The sequence below is a fragment of the Heterodontus francisci genome, chromosome 41, assembly GCF_036365525.1.
Source record: "Heterodontus francisci isolate sHetFra1 chromosome 41, sHetFra1.hap1, whole genome shotgun sequence".
Taxonomy (NCBI): Eukaryota; Metazoa; Chordata; class Chondrichthyes; order Heterodontiformes; family Heterodontidae; genus Heterodontus; species Heterodontus francisci.
Window position 1 is genome coordinate 6,368,780 of NC_090411.1, and position 17,604 is coordinate 6,386,383.

At 54.0% G+C, this 17,604-nt stretch overlaps 4 non-coding genes and 5 pseudogenes across 4 annotated transcripts; all 9 read right to left on the minus strand.

Annotated features, from left to right (window-relative positions):
* Window positions 1-70: 70 nt before the first annotated feature.
* Window positions 71-261, minus strand: LOC137354124 (U2 spliceosomal RNA). The gene has a single exon (XR_010970273.1). It is a non-coding gene; the product is annotated as a U2 spliceosomal RNA (small nuclear RNA).
* A 386-nt stretch (window positions 262-647) lies between these two features.
* On the minus strand, window positions 648-838 carry LOC137354123 (U2 spliceosomal RNA). Its single transcript, XR_010970272.1, has one exon. It is a non-coding gene; the product is annotated as a U2 spliceosomal RNA (small nuclear RNA).
* A 386-nt stretch (window positions 839-1,224) lies between these two features.
* LOC137354244 (U2 spliceosomal RNA) lies at window positions 1,225-1,401 on the minus strand (annotated as a pseudogene).
* Window positions 1,402-1,971: 570 nt separating this feature from the next.
* Window positions 1,972-2,153, minus strand: LOC137354219 (U2 spliceosomal RNA). The gene has a single exon (XR_010970321.1). It is a non-coding gene; the product is annotated as a U2 spliceosomal RNA (small nuclear RNA).
* A 6,131-nt stretch (window positions 2,154-8,284) lies between these two features.
* Window positions 8,285-8,382, minus strand: LOC137354783 (U2 spliceosomal RNA; annotated as a pseudogene).
* Window positions 8,383-8,769: 387 nt separating this feature from the next.
* Window positions 8,770-8,942, minus strand: LOC137354409 (U2 spliceosomal RNA; annotated as a pseudogene).
* Window positions 8,943-15,551: 6,609 nt separating this feature from the next.
* On the minus strand, window positions 15,552-15,660 carry LOC137354634 (U2 spliceosomal RNA; annotated as a pseudogene).
* A 386-nt stretch (window positions 15,661-16,046) lies between these two features.
* On the minus strand, window positions 16,047-16,237 carry LOC137354458 (U2 spliceosomal RNA). The gene has a single exon (XR_010970450.1). It is a non-coding gene; the product is annotated as a U2 spliceosomal RNA (small nuclear RNA).
* A 386-nt stretch (window positions 16,238-16,623) lies between these two features.
* Window positions 16,624-16,794, minus strand: LOC137354451 (U2 spliceosomal RNA; annotated as a pseudogene).
* Between the last annotated feature and the right edge of the window lie 810 nt (window positions 16,795-17,604).

The following is a 17,604-nucleotide window of genomic DNA, read 5'->3' on the forward strand; positions in this document are numbered from 1 at the left end:
CAGCCGAGCAGCAGCGCCGTCAGTATTGCGAATTCTATTTTTCAGCAGGGGTCTCGCCCCCATGGAGGGGGGAAGCTGCACCGCTCCTGGAAACACTGCAATACCAGGTGGATGCATGGAGTGGACGGGGCAAGCCCCTGTTCCATCTCCCTGTCCCAAAAATCAATTTAATATTTGGTCCCCAGATAGGGGACGTATCAGATATTAAACTGATAAGAACAGATACTACACTTGATCTTACCCAAAAGGCGGAGAAACGATGGCCGTAAAACTGCGTTTGCTGCGCGCGTCAGGCCCGGCGTGCGGCCTCTACCTCAAAGTAGCCGCCGGGTGGGCGAGCCTAGGGTGAAAGAGGCGACGGCGGGCGGTCTTTGAGCCAGAGCTCCTTTTGTTGCCGGGCCTTGCAAGCAGAAAGGAAAGCACGCGTGCATGCCACGCGCAGCCATTCCTGGCGCTTCTGCGCGAGGCATTGCGCAGGAAAAAAGACACGCGCGAGCTGGGCAGCAAAGGGCGGCCTGCAACTGCGGGGCAATCCAACAGGGGGCAGCGTAGCGCCCACGGAAAACTGCAGCAATGTCAGCCGAGCAGCAGCGCCGTCAGTATTGCGAATTCTATTTTTCAGCAGGGGTCTCGCCCCCATGGAGGGGGGAAGCTGCACCGCTCCTGGAAACACTGCAATACCAGGTGGATGCATGGAGTGGACGGGGCAAGCCCCTGTTCCATCTCCCTGTCCCAAAAATCAATTTAATATTTGGTCCCTAGATAGGGGACGTATCAGATATTAAACTGATAAGAACAGATACTACACTTGATCTTACCCAAAAGGCCGAGAAACGATGGCCGTAAAACTGCGTTTGCTGCGCGCGTCAGGCCCGGCGTGCGGCCTCTACCTCAAAGTAGCCGCCGGGTGGGCGAGCCTAGGGCGAAAGAGGCGACGGCGGGCGGTCTTTGAGCCAGAGCTCCTTTTGTTGCCGGGCCTTGCAAGCAGAAAGGAAAGCACGCGTGCATGCCACGCGCAGCCATTCCTCGCGCTTCTGCGCGAGGCATTGCGCAGGAAAAAAGACACGCGCGCGCTGGGCAGCAAAGGGCGGCCTGCAACTGCGGGGAAATCCAACAGGGGGCAGCGCAGCACCCAGGGAAAACTGCAGCAAAGTCAGCCAAGCAGCAGCGCCGTCACTATTGCGAATTCTATTTTTCAGCAGGGGTCTCGCCCCCATGGAGGGGGGAAGCTGCACCGCTCCTGGAAACACTGCAATACCAGGTGGATGCATGGAGTGGACGGGGCAAGCCCCTGTTCCATCTCCCTGTCCCAAAAATCAATTTAATATTTGGTCCCCAGATAGGGGACGTATCAGATATTAAACTGATAAGAACAGATTTTTTTTTTTATTTCCAAAATATACTTTATTCATAAAAATCTGTAAAAATTACATTGCCAAACAGTTTCCAAACAGCACCAAAAAATACAAACATTGCAAAGGAGATCAGTTTCTTTCAATAATGTCATGAGTTTCTTCCCAACCCTTCCGTTTCACAATTGTCATGTCAATTACACTTGATCTTAACCAAAAGGCCGAGAAGCGATGGCCGTAAAACTGCGTTTGCTGCGCGCGTCAGGCCCGGCGTGCGGCCTCTACCTCAAAGTAGCCGCCGGGTGGGCGAGCCTAGGGCGAAAGAGGCGACGGCGGGCGGTCTTTGAGCCAGAGCTCCTTTTGTTGCCGGGCCTTGCAAGCAGAAAGGAAAGCACGCGTGCATGCCACGCGCAGCCATTCCTCGCGCTTCTGCGCGAGGCATTGCGCAGGAAAAAAGACACGCGCGCGCTGGGCAGCAAAGGGCGGCCTGCAACTGAGGGGCAATCCAACAGGGGGCAGCGTAGCGCCCACGGAAAACTGCAGCAAAGTCAGCCGAGCAGCAGCGCCGTCAGTATTGCGAATTCTATTTTTCAGCAGGGGTCTCGCCCCCATGGAGGGGGGAAGCTGCACTGCTCCTGGAAACACTGCAATACCAGGTGGATGCATGGAGTGGACGGTGCAAGCCCCTGTTCCATCTCCCTGTCCCAAAAATCAATTTAATATTTGGTCCCCAGATAGGGGACGTATCAGATATTAAACTGATAAGAACAGATACTACTTTTTTTCTTATTTCCAAAATATACTTTATTCATAAAAATCTGTAAAAATTACATTGCCAAACAGTTTCCAAACAGCACGAAAAAATACAAACATTGCAAAAGAGATCAGTTTCTTTCAATAATGTCATGAGTTTCTTCCCAACCCTTCCGTTTCACAATTGTCATGTCAATTACAGTTTTACATTTACAGCAATTGAGAATATTAACGATACAGTTCGAGGGGCTTCCCATGGTTCCAGCCCCTCAGTCCAGCTTGGTGGGGGAACCTTACACTGTGGTCTTTCCCCATTGAGCCTTTGCTGCGGCTGCCCCAAGCTTTAGTGCGTCCCTCAGCACGTAGTCCTGGACCTTGGAATGTGCCAGTCTGCAACATTCGGTGGTGGACAACTCTTTGCGCTGGAAGACCAGCAAGTTTCGGGCAGACCAAAGGGCGTCTTTCACCGAATTGATAGTCCTCCAGCAGCAGTTGATGTTTGTCTCGGTGTGCGTCCCTGGGAACAGCCCGTAGAGCACAGACTCCTGTGTTACAGAGCTGCTTGGGATGAACCTTGACAAAAACCACTGCATCTCTTTCCACACCTGCTTTGCAAAGGCACATTCCAGGAGGAGGTGTGCGACCGTCTCTTCCCCACCACAGCCAACGCGGGGGCACTGTGCGGAGGGGGCGAGACTTCGGGTGTGCATGAAGGATCTGACGGGGAGGGCCCTTCTCACCACCAGCCAAGCTACGTCTTGGTGCTTGTTTGAAAGTTCTGGTGATGAGGCATTCCGCCAAATGACTTTGACGGTCTGCTCGGGGAACCATCCGACAGGATCCACCGTTTCCTTTTCCCGTAGGGCCTTGAGGACATTCCGTGCAGACCACTGCCTGATGGACCGGTGGTCAAAGGTGTTTTTCCGCAGAAACTGCTCCACGAAGGATAGGTGGTACGGCGCCGCCCAACTGCACGGAGCGTTCCGCGGCAATGTGACCAGGCCCATCCTTCGCAACACCGGGGACAGATAGAACCTCAGCACGTAGTGACACTTGGAGTTTGCGTACTGGGGATCTACACATAGCTTGATGCAGCCGCACACGAAGGTGGTCATCAGGATGAGGGCCACGTTGGGTACATTTTTCCCGCCCATGTCCAGAGATTTGAACATCGTGTCCCTCCGGACCCGGTCCATTTTAGATCCCCAGACGAAGCGGAAAATGGCTCGGGTGACTGCCACGGCGCAGGAGTGGGGTATGGGCCAGACCTGCGCCACGTAGAGCAACAACGTGAGCGCCTCGCACCTGATGACCAGGTTCTTACCCACAATGGAGAGAGATCGCTGCCCCCACATGCCCAACTTTTGTCGTACCTTGGCTACTCGCTCCTCCCATGTTTTGGTGCACGCCCCGGCACTTCCGAACCATATCCCCAGCACCTTCAGGTAATCTGACCTGACGGTGAAGGGGACAAAGGATCGGTCAGCCCAGTTCCCAAAGAACATGGCCTCGCTCTTGCCGTGGTTAACTTTGGCTCCCGAGGCCAGTTCGAACTGGTCGCAGATGCTCATCAGTCTGCGCACGGACAGCGGATCCGAGCAGAAGACGGCGACGTCATCCATGTACAGGGAGGTTTTGACCTGAGTGCCTCCGCTGCCTGGGATTGTCACCCCTCTTATGCTCGCATCCTTCCTAATAGACTCAGCAAAGGGTTCAATACAGCAAACAAACAAGACCGGGGAGAGAGGACAGCCCTGTCTGACTCCAGATTTGATCGGGAAACTTTCAGATTCCCACCCGTTGATTGACACTGCGCTACTGATGTTTGTGTAGAGCAGTTGGATTCAATTGCAGATTCCCTCCCCAAACCCCATTTTGGAAAGCACGTCCATCATGTAGGTGTGCGATATCCTGTCAAAAGCCTTCTCCTGGTCCAGGCTGATGAGGCAGGTGTCCACCCTCCTGTCCCGTACGTAGGCGATCGTATCCCTGAGTTGCGCGAGACTATCAGAGATCTTCCTGCCGGGTACAGTACAGGTCTGATCGGGGTGAATCACCAACTCCAGAGCAGACTTGACTCGACTGGCTATGACTTTGGACAGAATCTTGTAATCAACATTAAGCAGTGAGATGGGCCGCCAATTTCTGATTTCTGCCCTCTCCCCCTTCTGCTTGTAAATGAGGGTGACGATGCCTTTTCTCATGGATACTGACATGCTGCCGGCCAGGAGCATACTCTCGTATACTTCCAGCAGGTCCTGGCCGACCCAGTCCCACAGGGCCGAGTACAACTCGACCGGTAAGCCGTCACTCCCGGGAGTTTTACTCGTCTCGAAAGAATGGACGGCCATTGTCAGCTCGTCCAGAGTTAGCGGCTTGTCCAGTCTCTCCCTCCTGCTGTCATCTAAGACCTCTGTGATAGATGACAGGAAGGACTGGGAGGCTCTGCTGTCTGTGGGCTTCGCGTCATACAGCCCGGCATAAAAGGATTTGCTGATCCTTTGTATGTCGGACTGCGAAGACGTTTCCGAGCCATCTTCTTCCTTCAGGCTGCTGATAACAGAGCTCTCTCTGTGTACCTTTTGGAAGAAGTAACGCGAGCACGTCTCATCCTGCTCGATGGAGCGGACTCTGGACCGGAAGATGATCTTGGAGGCCTCCTTGGCAAAGAGCGAGGCCTGCTGGCTCTTCACCTCTTGGAGGTCCTCCTTGACCTCGACCCCCATTGACTGCAACCGGAGTAGATTTTGCATAATTTTCTGGAGTCGGGACAGTTCCCTCTGTCTCTCTCTCGCCTTCTGAACACCTTTGTGGATGAAGAACCTCTTGATGTTCTCCTTAATTGCTTCCCACCAGTGAACTGGAGACTCAAAGAGGGGTTTCACGGTCCTCCAACCTTTGTAATCCCTTTTGAGTTCCTCAACGTTCTCTGGGGTCAGCAGTGTCGCGTTGAGCTTCCACGTCCCTCTGCCAACCCGCTGGTCGTCCTGTAAGTGACAGTCGGCCAGTAAGAGGCAGTGGTCGGAGAAGAACACCGGCTTGACGTCGGTGGATCCGACCGTGACAGCACGGAACACAAACAGGAAGTCAATCCTGGAACGGGCAGACCCGTCCGATCTTGACCATGTGTATCTGCGCTGCGCTCCGTCTGCAGGTTTGCTGAAGACGTCGTGCAGTTTGGCATCCTTAACTGTTTCTATGAGGAATCTGGACGTAGCGTCCAGTTTGCTGTCGTCACTGCCGGATCGTCCAGCCGCATCGATGATGCAGTTGAAGTCACCGCCTAGGATGACCGGCCTGGACGTCGCCAGCAGCAGTGGGAGCTGCTGGAAGACGGTCAGCCGCTCGCTGCGTTGTACCGGGGCGTACACGTTGATCAACCGGAGCGGAGCGTTGTTGTACATCACGTCTGCTACGAGGAGGCGGCCGCCCACCACCTCCTTAACTTCGGAGATGGTGAAGTTACCTCCCCGCAGCAGAATGCCCAGGCCGGAGGAACGGCAGTCATTACCCCCCGACCAGATCGATGGCCCGTGGGACCACCATCGCAACCACTGCCTGTAGGTGCTGAGGTGTGGTATTCCACACTCCTGCAGAAACAGTAGGTCAGCTTTGACCTTGGCAAGGTAATCCAAGGTTGAAACACATCGCGTAGTCGATTTAATGCTACGCACATTAATGGAAGCAATTCTTACACCCATTTTTTACTAAAAATTAGTTGTTGCTTCCCATACCATTTGTCCTCGCTAGTCCCAGTCCTTCCCCTTCGGGATGTTCCTGCATACCCATCGTATGCGCAAGCAGTTTCACGTTGGTTGGGCTCAGAAACCCCTCCTGATTTTTCATGCAGGGTTTGTGCCGCTCGGGTGACATCGGGGGGGTCTTGTAGGCAGAGAGGATTGGGTTGTCCTCAGCTGCTTCCATCTGTTCCTCCTCGAAAACATCACAGCTCCCGGTCTCCCGGAGCTCAGGTGCGCCAGACGTGTCTTTGCTCCCGGTGTCCCGGAGCTGAGATGCGTTGGCCACGTCGTTACGTGTGGGGAATTGGGGTTGGGGCACGCCGGGCCCATCACAGCTTCCAGTGCCCGGGGGCTGGGATGCTTGATCATCCATCTCGGAGTTCTGCCGCCTCTTTTGAAGGGGCTGTCGTTCCAGCATTTCCCCGTCCAGTGAAGAGGAGTTGTTGCAGTCTGATTCAGAAGAGAGCCTCCTCTTGCCACTGGTTTGGGTGGTGGCTTTGGGATGTTTTTTCTTTGTGGTTTTCCTCTGGACCACTTGCCACTGACCTGTTTGTCCATCTGTTGCCTCCTCCTCCATTGATTCTGTCTGTGGAGGAGGGGTTTCCGGGCGCTGGGTAGGTGCTGGGTCGTTGGTTTCAGCCGCCTCCCCTTCCTTCTCAGGTTGAAGTTCCTCACTGCGGAGAAGGTTGCTGGTCTCCTTTCGAACAGCGGACGCCTTCGTCGAACCTTCGCCCGGCCATTCCTTGGACCTTGCCGCCTGAGCATAGCTGAGACAACGTTTGGGGCAGGTCTTGTAGAGATGGCCTGCCGCACCGCACAAGTTGCAACACTTAGTCTGCTTACAGTCCTTGGTCTGATGGCCTTCCTCCTTGCAGTTCTTGCAAACAACCGTGCTGCAGTTGGCTGCCATGTGACCAGATTTGCCACAGGTGCGACAAACTCTGGGCTGCCCAGCGTAGACCAAGAAGCCTCGACTTCCCCCGATAGCGAAGCTGGAGGGAGGGTGGATGATGGCTCCACTGGGATCTACCTTCAAGGTCACCTTGACCTGCCGCTTGCTGGTCCAGATCCCAAAGGGGTCCTTGACATCAGTGCTGCTGCCGGCCACCTCGACGTACCTGGCGAGAAAGGTGAGTACATCCACCACCGGAACATGGGGGTTGTAGAGGTGAATCGTCACCACCCGGTCCCGTTGTGACGGAAGCGTGAAGAGCGGCTCCGCTGTGAGGATCGACAGTGGCGCCCGGTCCCCTTTCTCCTTGAACGCCGTCAGGAACTTGATGCATCCCGCCATGTTCCGGAACGTCACGTCGAAGTATCCACTGCTGGGGAAATCCTGCAGGCAGAAAACGTCCGTCGCTTGAAATCCGCAGCAATCGAAGAGAATTTTCTTGATGAAGAAGGTGCGATCGACCGGTGCATCTCCTTCCTTGTCCTTCACGACCACCCGAACGGTGTTGCGCACTCCCTGGCCAGAAGCTCGAAAATTGGTTCTTGCCATTTTACTCAAAGCTTCTCCAGGATCAAAAGGCAATGATCATGGTCTCTTCTCAATCAAATAAGCACTGATAAGAACAGATTTTTATTTTTTTTTATTTTTTTTATTTCCAAAATATACTTTATTCATAAAAATCTGTAAAAATTACATTGCCAAACAGTTTCCAAACAGCACGAAAAAATACAAACATTGCAAAAGAGATCAGTTTCTTTCAATAATGTCATGAGTTTCTTCCCAACCCTTCCGTTTCACAATTGTCATGTCAATTACAGTTTTACATTTACAGCAATTGAGAATATTAACGATACAGTTCGAGGGGTTTCCCATGGTTCCAGCCCCTCAGTCCAGCTTGGTGGGGGAACCTTACACTGTGGTCTTTCCCCATTGAGCCTTTGCTGCGGCTGCCCCAAGCTTTAGTGCGTCCCTCAGCACGTAGTCCTGGACCTTGGAATGTGCCAGTCTGCAACATTCGGTGGTGGACAACTCTTTGCGCTGGAAGACCAGCAAGTTTCGGGCCGACCAAAGGGCGTCTTTCACCGAATTGATAGTCCTCCAGCAGCAGTTGATGTTTGTCTCGGTGTGCGTCCCTGGGAACAGCCCGTAGAGCACAGACTCCTGTGTTACAGAGCTGCTTGGGATGAACCTTGACAAAAACCACTGCATCTCTTTCCACACCTGCTTTGCAAAGGCACATTCCAGGAGGAGGTGGGCGACCGTCTCTTCCCCACCACAGCCAACGCGGGGGCACTGTGCGGAGGGGGCGAGACTTCAGGTGTGCATGAAGGATCTGACGGGGAGGGCCCTCCTCACCACCAGCCAAGCTACGTCTTGGTGCTTGTTTGAAAGTTCTGGTGATGAGGCATTCCGCCAAATGACTTTGACGGTCTGCTCGGGGATCCATCCGACAGGATCCACCGTTTCCTTTTCCCGTAGGGCCTTGAGGACATTCCGTGCAGACCACTGCCTGATGGACCGGTGGTCAAAGCACTGATAAGAACAGATACTACACTTGATCTTAGCCAAAAGGCTGAGAAGCGATGGCCGCAAAATTGCGTTTGCTGCGCACGTCAGGTCCGGCGTGCGGCCTCTACGTCAAAGTAGCCGCCGGGTGGGCGAGCCGAGGGCGAAAGAGGCGACGGCGGGCGGTCTTTGAGCCAGAGCTCCTTTTGTTGCCGGGCCTTGCAAGCAGAAAGGAAAGCACGCGTGCATGCCACGCGCAGCCATTCCTTGCGCTTCTGCGCGAGGCATTGCGCAGGAAAAAAGACACGCGCGCGCTGGGCAGCAAAGGGCGGCCTGCAACTGCGGGGCAATCCAACAGGGGGCAGCGTAGCGCCCACGGAAAACTGCAGCAAAGTCAGCCGAGCAGCAGCGCCGTCACTATTGCGAATTCTATTTTTCAGCAGGGGTCTCGACCCCATGGAGGGGGGAAAGCTGCACCGCTCCTGGAAACACTGCAATACCAGGTGGATGCATGGAGTGGACGGTGCAAGCCCCTGTTCCATCTCCCTGTCCCAAAAATCAATTTAATATTTGGTCCCCAGATAGGGGACGTATCAGATATTAAACTGATAAGAACAGATTTTTTTTTTTCCAAAATATACTTTATTCATAAAAATCTGTAAAAATTACATTGCCAAACAGTTTCCAAACAGCACGAAAAAATACAAACATTGCAAAAGAGATCAGTTTCTTTCAATAATGTCATGAGTTTCTTCCCAACCCTTCCGTTTCACAATTGTCATGTCAATTACAGTTTTACATTTACAGCAATTGAGAATATTAACGATGCAGTTCGAGGGGCTTCCCATGGTTCCAGCCCCTCAGTCCAGCTTGGTGGGGAACCTTACACTGTGGTCTTTCCCCATTGAGCCTTTGCTGCGGCTGCCCCAAGCTTTAGTGCGTCCCTCAGCACGTAGTCCTGGACCTTGGAATGTGCCAGTCTGCAACATTCGGTGGTGGACAACTCTTTGCGCTGGAAGACCAGCAAGTTTCGGGCAGACCAAAGGGCGTCTTTCACCGAATTGATAGCCCTCCAGCAGCAGTTGATGTTTGTCTCGGTGTGCGTCCCTGGGAACAGCCCGTAGAGCACAGACTCCTGTGTTACAGAGCTGCTTGGGATGAACCTTGACAAAAACCACTGCATCTCTTTCCACACCTGCTTTGCAAAGGCACATTCCAGGAGGAGGTGGGCGACCGTCTCTTCCCCACCACAGCCAACGCGGGGGCACTGTGCGGAGGGGGCGAGACTTCGGGTGTGCATGAAGGATCTGACGGGGAGGGCCCTTCTCACCACCAGCCAAGCTACGTCTTGGTGCTTGTTTGAAAGTTCTGGTGATGAGGTGCGGCAAACTCTGGGCTGCCCAGCGTAGACCAAGAAGCCTCGACTTCCCCCGATAGCGAAGCTGGAGGGAGGGTGGATGATGGCTCCACTGGGATCTACCTTCAAGGTCACCTTGACCTGCCGCTTGCTGGTCCAGATCCCAAAGGGGTCCTTGACATCAGTGCTGCTGCCGGCCACCTCGACGTACCTGGCGAGAAAGGTGAGTACATCCACCACCGGAACATGGGGGTTGTAGAGGTGAATCGTCACCACCCGGTCCCGTTGTGACGGAAGCGTGAAGAGCGGCTCCGCTGTGAGGATCGACAGTGGCGCCCGGTCCCCTTTCTCCTTGAACGCCTTCAGGAACTTGATGCATCCCGCCACGTTCCGGAACGTCACGTCGAAGTATCCACTGCTGGGGAAATCCTGCAGGCAGAAGACGTCCGTCGCTTGAAATCCGCAGCAATCGAAGAGAATTTTCTTGATGAAGAAGGTGCGATCGACCGGTGCATCTCCTTCCTTGTCCTTCACGACCACCCGAACGGTGTTGCGCACTCCCTGGCCCGAAGCTCGAAAATTGGTTATAGCCATTTTACTCAAAGCTTCCCCAGGATCAAAAGGCAATGATCATGGTCTCTTCTCAATCAAATAAGCACTGATAAGAACAGATTTTTTTTTCCCAAAATATACTTTATTCATAAAAATCTGTAAAAATTACATTGCCAAACAGTTTCCAAACAGCACGAAAAAATACAAACATTGCAAAAGAGATCTGTTTCTTTCAATAATGTCATGAGTTTCTTCCCAACCCTTCCGTTTCACAATTGTCATGTCAATTACAGTTTTACATTTACAGCAATTGAGAATATTAACGATACAGTTCGAGGGGCTTCCGATGGTTCCAGCCCCTCAGTCCAGCTTGGTGGGGGATCCTTACACTGTGGTCTTTCCCCATTGAGCCTTTGCTGCGGCTGCCCCAAGCTTTAGTGCGTCCCTCAGCACGTAGTCCTGGACCTTGGAATGTGCCAGTCTGCAACATTCGGTGGTGGACAACTCTTTGCGCTGGAAGACCAGCAAGTTTCGGGCAGACCAAAGGGCGTCTTTCACCGAATTGATAGTCCTCCAGCAGCAGTTGATGTTTGTCTCGGTGTGCGTCCCTGGGAACAGCCCGTAGAGCACAGACTCCTGTGTTACAGAGCTGCTTGGGATGAACCTTGACAAAAACCACTGCATCTCTTTCCACACCTGCTTTGCAAAGGCACATTCCAGGAGGAGGTGGGCGACCGTCTCTTCCCCACCACAGCCAACGCGGGGGCACTGTGCGGAGGGGGCGAGACTTCGGGTGTGCATGAAGGATCTGACGGGGAGGGCCCTTCTCACCACCAGCCAAGCTACGTCTTGGTGCTTGTTTGAAAGTTCTGGTGATGAGGCATTCCGCCAAATGACTTTGACGGTCTGCTCGGGGAACCATCCGACAGGATCCACCGTTTCCTTTTCCCGTAGGGCCTTGAGGACATTCCGTGCAGACCACTGCCTGATGGACCGGTGATCAAAGGTGTTTTTCCGCAGAAACTGCTCCACGAAGGATAGGTGGTACGGCGCCGCCCAACTGCACGGAGCGTTCCGCGGCAATGTGACCAGGCCCATCCTTCGCAACACCGGGGACAGATAGAACCTCAGCACGTAGTGACACTTGGAGTTTGCGTACTGGGGATCGACACATAGCTTGATGCAGCCGCACACGAAGGTGGTCATCAGGATGAGGGCCACGTTGGGTACATTTTTCCCGCCCATGTCCAGAGATTTGAACATCGTGTCCCTCCGGACCCGGTCCATTTTAGATCCCCAGACGAAGCGGAAAATGGCTCGGGTGACTGCCACGGCGCAGGAGTGGGGTATGGGCCAGACCTGCGCCACGTAGAGCAACAACGTGAGCGCCTCGCACCTGATGACCAGGTTCTTACCCACAATGGAGAGAGATCGCTGCCCCCACATGCCCAACTTTTGTCGTACCTTGGCTACTCGCTCCTCCCATGTTTTGGTGCACGCCCCGGCACTTCCGAACCATATCCCCAGCACCTTCAGGTAATCTGACCTGACGGTGAAGGGGACAAAGGATCGGTCAGCCCAGTTCCCAAAGAACATGGCCTCGCTCTTGCCGTGGTTAACTTTGGCTCCCGAGGCCAGTTCGAACTGGTCGCAGATGCTCATCAGTCTGCGCACGGACAGCGGATCCGAGCAGAAGACGGCGACGTCATCCATGCACAGGGAGGTTTTGACCTGAGTGCCTCCGCTGCCTGGGATTGTCACCCCTCTTATGCTCGCATCCTTCCTAATAGACTCAGCAAAGGGTTCAATACAGCAAACAAACAAGACCGGGGACAGAGGACAGCCCTGTCTGACTCCAGATTTGATCGGGAAACTTTCAGATTCCCACGCGTTGATTGACACTGCGCTACTGATGTTTGTGTAGAGCAGTTGGATCCAATTGCAGATTCCCTCCCCAAACCCCATTTTGGAAAGCACGTCCATCATGTAGGTGTGCGATATCCTGTCAAAAGCCTTCTCCTGGTCCAGACTGATGAGGCAGGTGTCCACCCTCCTGTCCCGTACGTAGGCGATCGTATCCCTGAGTAGCGCGAGACTATCAGAGATCTTCCTGCCGGGTACAGTACAGGTCTGATCGGGGTGAATCACCAACTCCAGAGCAGACTTGACTCGACTGGCTATGACTTTGGACAGAATCTTGTAATCAACATTAAGCAGTGAGATGGGCCGCCAATTTCTGATTTCTGCCCTCTCCCCCTTCTGCTTGTAACTGAGGGTGATGATGCCTTTTCTCATGGTCTCTGACATGCTGCCGGCCAGGAGCATACTCTCGTATACTTCCAGCAGGTCCGGGCCGACCCAGTCCCACAGGGACGAGTACAACTCGACCGGTAAGCCGTCGCTCCCGGGAATTTTACTCGTCTTGAAAGACTCGACGGCCTTTGTCAGCTCGTCCAGAATTAGCGGCTTGTCCAGTCTCTCCCTCCTGCTGTCATCTAGGACCTCTGTGATAGATGACAGGAAGGACTGGGAGGCTCTGCTGTCTGTGGGCTTCGCGTCATACAGCCCAGCATAAAAGGATTTGCTGATCCTTAGTATGTCAGACTGCGAAGACGTTACCGAGCCATCTTCTTCCTTCAGGCTGCTGATAACAGAGCTCTCTCTGTGTATCTTTTGGAAGAAGTAACGCGAGCACGTCTCATCCTGCTCGATGGAGCGGACTCTGGACCGGAAGATGATCTTGGAGGCCTCCTTGGCAAAGAGCGAGGCCTGCTGGCTCTTCACCTCTTGGAGGTCCTCCTTGACCTCGACCCCCATTGACTGCAACCGGAGTAGATTTTGCATAATTTTCTGGAGTCGGGACAGTTCCCTCTGTCTCTCTCTTGCCTTCTGAACACCTTTGTGGATGAAGAACCTCTTGATGTTCTCCTTAATCGCTTCCCACCAGTGAACTGGAGACTCAAAGAGGGGTTTCACGGTCCTCCAACCTTTGTAATCCCTTTTGAGTTCCTCAACGTTCTCTGGGGTCAGCAGTGTCGCATTGAGCTTCCACGTCCCTCAGCCAACCCGCTGGTCGTCCTGTAAGTGACAGTCGGCCAGTAAGAGGCAGTGGTCGGAGAAGAACACCGGCTTGACGTCGGTGGATCCGACCGTGACAGCACGGGACACAAACAGGAAGTCAATCCTGGAACGGGCAGACCCGTCCGATCTTGACCATGTGTATCTGCGCTGCGCTCCGTCTGCAGGTTTGCTGAAGACGTCGTGCAGTTTGGCATCCTTAACTGTTTCTACTAGGAATCTGGACGTAGCGTCCAGTTTGCTGTCGTCACTGCCGGATCGTCCAGCCGCATCGATGATGCAGTTGAAGTCACCGCCTAGGATGACCGGCCTGGACGTCGCCAGCAGCAGTGGGAGCTGCTGGAAGACGGTCAGCCGCTCGCTGTGTTGTACCGGGGCGTACACGTTGATCAACCGGAGCGGAGCGTTGTTGTACATCACGTCTGCTACGAGGAGGCGGCCGCCCACCACCTCCTTAACTTCGGAGATGGTGAAGTTACCTCCCCGCAGCAGAATACCCAGGCCGGAGGAACGGCAGTCATTACCCCCCGACCAGATCGATGGCCCGTGGGACCACCATCGCGACCACAGCCTGTAGGTGCTGAGGTGTGGTATTCCACACTCCTGCAGAAACAGTAGGTCAGCTTTGACCTTGGCAAGGTAATCCAAGGTTGAAACACATCGCGTAGTAGATTTAATGCTACGCACATTAATGGAAGCAATTCTTACACCCATTTTTTACTAAAAATTAGTTGTTGCTTCCCATACCATTTGTCCTCGCTAGTCCCAGTCCTTCCCCTTCGGGATGTTCCTGCATACCCATCGTATGCGCAAGCAGTTTCACGTTGGTTGGGCTCAGAAACCCCTCCTGATTTTTCATGCAGGGTTTGTGCCGCTCGGGTGACATCGGGGGGGTCTTGTAGGCAGAGAGCATTGGGTTGTCCTCAGCTGCTTCCATCTGTTCCTCCTCGAAAACATCACAGCTCCCGGTCTCCCGGAGCTCAGGTGCGCCAGACGTGTCTTTGCTCCCGCTGTCCCGGAGCTGAGATGCGTTGGCCACGTCGTTACGTGTTGGGTATTGGGGTTGGGGCACGCCGGGCCCATCACAGCTTCCAGTGCCCGGGGCCTGGGATGCTTTATCATCCATCTCGGAGTTCTGCCGCCTCTTTTGAAGGGGCTGTCGTTCCAGCATTTCCCCGTCCAGTGAAGAGGAGTTGTTGCAGTCTGATTCAAAAGAGAGCCTCCTCTTGCCACTGGTTTGGGTGGTGGCTTTGGGATGTTTTTTCTTTGTGGTTTTCCTCTGGACCACTTGCCACTGGCCTGTTTGTCCATCTGCTGCCTCCTCCTCCATTGATTCTGTCTGTGGAGGAGGGGTTTCCGGGCGCTGGGTAGGTGCTGGGTCGTTGGTTTCAGCCGCCTCCCCTTCCTTCTCAGGTTGAAGTTCCTCACTGCGGAGAAGGTTGCTGGTCTCCTTTCGAACAGCGGACGCCTTCGTCGAACCTTCTCCCGGCCATTCCTTGGACCTTGCCGCCTGAGCATAGCTGAGACCACGTTTAGGGCAGGTCTTGTAGAGATGGCCTGCCGCACCGCACAAGTTGCAACACTTAGTCTGCTTACAGTCCTTGGTCTGATGGCCTTCCTCCTTGCAGTTCTTGCAAACAACCGTGCTGCAGTTGGCTGCCATGTGACCAGATTTGCCACAGGTGCGACAAACTCTGGGCTGCCCAGCGTAGACCAAGAAGCCTCGACTTCCCCCGTTAGCGAAGCCGGAAGGAGGGTGGATGATGGCTCCACTGGGATCTACCTTCAAGGTCATCTTGACCTGCCGCTTGCTGGTCCAGATCCCAAAGGGGTCCTTGACATCAGTGCTGCTGCCGGCCACCTCGACGTACCTGGAGAGAAAGGTGAGTACATCCACCACCGGAATATGGGGGTTGTAGAGGTGAATCGTCACCACCCGGTCCCGTTGTGATGGAAGCGTGAAGAGCGGCTCCGCTGTGAGGATCGACAATGGCGCCCGGTCCCCTTTCTCCTTGAACGCCTTCAGGAACTTGATGCATCCCGCCACGTTCCGGAACGTCACGTCGAAGTATCCACTGCTAGGGAAATGCTGCAGGCAGAAGACGTCCGTCGCTTGAAATCCACAACAATCGAAGAGAATTTTCTTGATGAAGAAGGTGCGATCGACCGGTGCATCTCCTTCCTTGTCCTTCACGACCACCCGAACGGTGTTGCGCACTCCCTGGCCCGAAGCTCGAAAATTGGTTATAGCCATTTTACTCAAAGCTTCCCCAGGATCAAAAGGCAATGATCATGGTCTCTTCTCAATCAAATAAGCACTGATAAGAACAGATACTACACTTGATCTTAGCCAAAAGGCCGAGAAGCGATGGCCGTAAAACTGCGTTTGCTGCGCGCGTCAGGCCCGGCGTGCGGCCTCTACGTCAAAGTAGCTGCCGGGTGGGCGAGCCTAGGGCGAAAGAGGCGACGGCGGGCGGTCTTTGAGCCAGAGCTCCTTTTGTTGCCGGGCCTTGCAAGCAGAAAGGAAAGCACGCGTGCATGCCACGCGCAGCCATTCCTTGCGCTTCTGCGCGAGGCATTGTGCAGGAAAAAAGACACGCGCGCGCTGGGCAGCAAAGGGCGGCCTGCAACTGCGGGGCAATCCAACAGGGGGCAGCGTAGCGCCCACGGAAAACTGCAGCAAAGTCAGCCGAACAGCAGCGCCGTCACTATTGCGAATTCTATTTTTCAGCAGGGGTCTCGCCCCCATGGAGGGGGGAAGCTGCACCGCTCCTGGAAACACTGCAATACCAGGTGGATGCATGGAGTGGACGGGGCAAGCCCCTGTTCCATCTCCCTGTCCCAAAAATCAATTTAATATTTGGTCCCCAGATAGGGGACGTATCAGATATTAAACTGATAAGAACAGATACTACACTTGATCTTAGCCAAAAGGCCGAGAAGCGATGGCCGTAAAACTGCGTTTGCTGCGCGCGTCAGGCCCGGCGTGCGGCCTCTACCTCAAAGTAGCCGCCGGGTGGGCGAGCCTAGGGCGAAAGAGGCGACAGCGGGCGGTCTTTGAGCCAGAGCTCCTTTTGTTGCCGGGCCTTGCAAGCAGAAAGGAAAGCACGCGTGCATGCCACGCGCAGCCATTCCTTGCGCTTCTGCGCGAGGCATTGCGCAGGAAAAAAGACACGCGCGCGCTGGGCAGCAAAGGGCGGCCTGCAACTGCGGGGCAATCCAACAGGGGGCAGCGTAGCGCCCACGGAAAACTGCAACAAAGTCAGCCGAGCAGCAGCGCCGTCACTATTGCGAATTCTATTTTTCAGCAGGGGTCTCGCCCCCATGGAGAGGGGAAGCTGCACCGCTCCTGGAAACACTACAATACCAGGTGGATGCATGGAGTGACGGGGCAAGCCCCTGTTCCAGCTCCCTGTCCCAAAAATCAATTTAATATTTGGTCCCCAGATAGGGGACGTATCAGATATTAAACTGATAAGAACAGATTTTTTTTTTCCAAAATATACTTTATTCATAAAAATCTGTAAAAATTACATTGCCAACCAGTTTCCAAACAGCACGAAAAAATACAAACATTGCAAAAGAGATCAGTTTCTTTCAATAATGTCATGAGTTTCTTCCCAACCCTTCCATTTCACAATTGTCATGTCAATTACAGTTTTACATTTACAGCAATTGAGAATATTAACGATACAGTTCGAGGGGCTTCCCATGGTTCCAGCCCCTCAGTCCAGCTTGGTGGGGGAACCTTACACTGTGGTCTTTCCCCATTGAGCCTTTGCTGCGGCTGCCCCAAGCTTTAGTGCGTCCCTCAGCACGTAGTCCTGGACCTTGGAATGTGCCAGTCTGCAACATTCGGTGGTGGACAACTCTTTGTGCTGGAAGAGCAGCAAGTTTCGGGCAGACCAAAGGGCGTCTTTCACCGAATTGATAGCCCTCCAGCAGCAGTTGATGTTTGTCTCGGTGTGCGTCCCTGGGAACAGCCCGTAGAGCACAGACTCCTGTGTTACAGAGCTGCTTGGGATGAACCTTGACAAAAACCACTGCATCTCTTTCCACACCTGCTTTGCAAAGGCACATTCCAGGAGGAGGTGGGCGACCGTCTCTTCCCCACCACAGCCAACGCGGGGGCACTGTGTGGAGGGGGCGAGACTTCGGGTGTGCATGAAGGATCTGACGGGGAGGGCCCTTCTCACCACCAGCCAAGCTACGTCTTGGTGCTTGTTTGAAAGTTCTGGTGATGAGGCATTCCGCCAAATGACTTTGACGGTCTGCTCGGGGAACCATCCGACAGGATCCACCGTTTCCTTTTCC